This window comes from Montipora capricornis, unplaced genomic scaffold (genome assembly GCF_036669925.1).
Source record: "Montipora capricornis isolate CH-2021 unplaced genomic scaffold, ASM3666992v2 scaffold_427, whole genome shotgun sequence".
Lineage (NCBI taxonomy): Eukaryota > Metazoa > Cnidaria > Anthozoa > Scleractinia > Acroporidae > Montipora > Montipora capricornis.
In genome coordinates, this window is record NW_027180159.1 from 10,001 (window position 1) to 12,500 (window position 2,500).

Sequence of the window (2,500 nt, forward strand, 5' to 3'; positions counted from 1 at the left end):
TTGGCTTCGCAGAAACAATGGTCAACCTCAGAGAGTTGGACGATTGGACGTTTGTGTTGAATTCGCACATTTCTTGTCCAACGAGTGCTTTCTCCGAACCGCAAAATGAAAGCTAAAATTTTACGAGAGTGCTTAAGCCTAATCATTTAAAGGAGCGCTTACACTTTTGACATATGGCTATAATAAACTGTCACTGCCGCGCGCAATCCCGTAGTCGATGAATGAAAATTGTGCAAGGGCGATCTCGTGAAAACTGTAGTTAATCGAACCGCAAAATGAAAGCAAAAAGTTTACGAGAGTGCTTACGCCTAATCACTGAAACGAGCACTTAGGCTTAATCAGGAAGCGAATGGTATTTCGTGCAGTTAACCGAACCGTAGAATGAAAGTTAAATAACCGAATGGTAAAATGATTTGATCAACGCGCTATAAGAACGAGAGATACATATCGACAGGGAGATTGATCACGCTTTAAGAAACATCATTGTTTGTGCTCGATCATCGTGCTTTATGAACGAGAAATACATATACATCAATGTCCCTCGCTCTTTTTGTTTGACCGCGAGTGTGTTAGATGAGAGGGAAAGCAAAGCTGAAAAGCCTTTTCAAATTGTCATCTCATTTAACAGGCGCACCGGGAATGAAAGACGAAAATAAACAAGTCTGTTGGAAGCGTGCTTGAATTGCGACAAATGAGCCCCAAAATCAGCAAGAATTTGTGACGCTGATGAATGAAAATGGTTTAAGGGCATTCGTGAAAAGTGTAGTTAACGGAACCGTAAAATGACAGCTGTAATTGCCGAATTTGTCGAAATCGTCAATGTTCACCCGCGTGGTATAAATACCAATGGATCAAGTAATGTGACGAAATTGGTAAAACATCGCCAAAATTTCCGATTTTGTCCAAACGCCAATGTTCACCCAAGAGGTATAAATACCAATGGATGAACTAATTTGACGAAATTGGCAAAACATCGCCAAAATTGCCGAATTTGTCAAAATCGCCAAAATCGCCAAAATCGCCAATGTTCACCCGTGTGGTGTGATTACCAATGGATGAACTAATTTGACGAAATTGGCAAAACATCGCCAAAATTGCCAAATTTGCCAAAATCGCCAAAATCGCCAAAATCGCCAATGTTCACCCGTGTGGTGTGAATACCAATGAATGAACTAATTTGACGAAATTGGCAAAACATCGCCAAAATTGCCGAATTTGTCAAAATCGCCAAAATCGCCAATGTTCACCCGTGTGGTGTGAATACCAATGAATGAACTAATTTGACGAAATTGGCAAAACATCGCCAAAATTGCCGAATTTGTCAAAATCGCCAAAATCGCCAAAATTGCCAATGTTCACCCGCGTGGTGTCAATACCAATGGATGAACTAATTTGACGAAATTGGCAAAATATCGCCAAAATCGCTAATTTTGCCAAGATTGTCAATCGTGCAGCTCTTTCGCCAAATCTGCCATTTTTGTCATCGTGTGCATTTCTGGACATAAGTGACTTACACACAAATTAAACTTGGCTTGAAGGAAAAAATATCTGCCCTTATTCCATTGACAACTGTAATTTTTCGAGTTCGTTTTGTATTTTTTCTTTGTGCTTCTTCATTTAAGTCCATCGGGAGTACAGTCGAACCTTGATTATCCGGACTTTTTTCTCTGGTCCCAATTTTATCATTTTTGTTGTGATCTTGAACGATATTGACCCTGTGCAGTTAATGTAGCCAAGACGAATGATGGACTTCGCAATGCGATCAAGCTACAAGTCTTTGAAGCAAAGAAACATGCTTGATACTTTTGTAAATACTTGAACTGAAAGTTTTTGCAATGTATTTGTTAATACATACAGGCTGTGCAGATTTCACAATTAAAATCATGTTTTCGTTGCTGTATACCTTTTGTTTACATTTATATCTCATTAATATTCATATTTTCGTTTATCCGGACTCTCGATTATCCGGACTATTTACTGAGGTCCCGACGAGTTCGGATAATCGAGGTTCGACTGTAGTCTTTTTCTTTCCCAAAACATTTTTATCACCTATGGATTGATATCAGCTTTCGTTTTCACATAGTCAGCGTCAATGTCATTCAATACTATATGCAAAAGGCAAGACAATAACAGACACCGAAATACATACAAGGAGCATGTGAAACCTTTTACTTTATTTGTTTCAAATGTTGAAAACATTTACTTAAAATATGCTAAACAATATTTATCTCAGTGATGTAAGCTACGTGATTTGTAGATTAATACAGCAATCCTAAACAGGAAAATGCCCTGTCAATGACATACATTGTGGCTCAATGCAACTTTACTTTTTGGTCAAAATGTTACTTGACTTGACTTGCCCAAGGAAGTTGACTGATTTTTTTCAGCAAAACAGTTGCTGAACTAAGAAAGAAGTTCAACTAATAGGTCTTTTACTGTAAAACAAACTTAATGAAATAATCTTGGAAGTGGACTGATTACTAATTTAGCTTGTTCATGT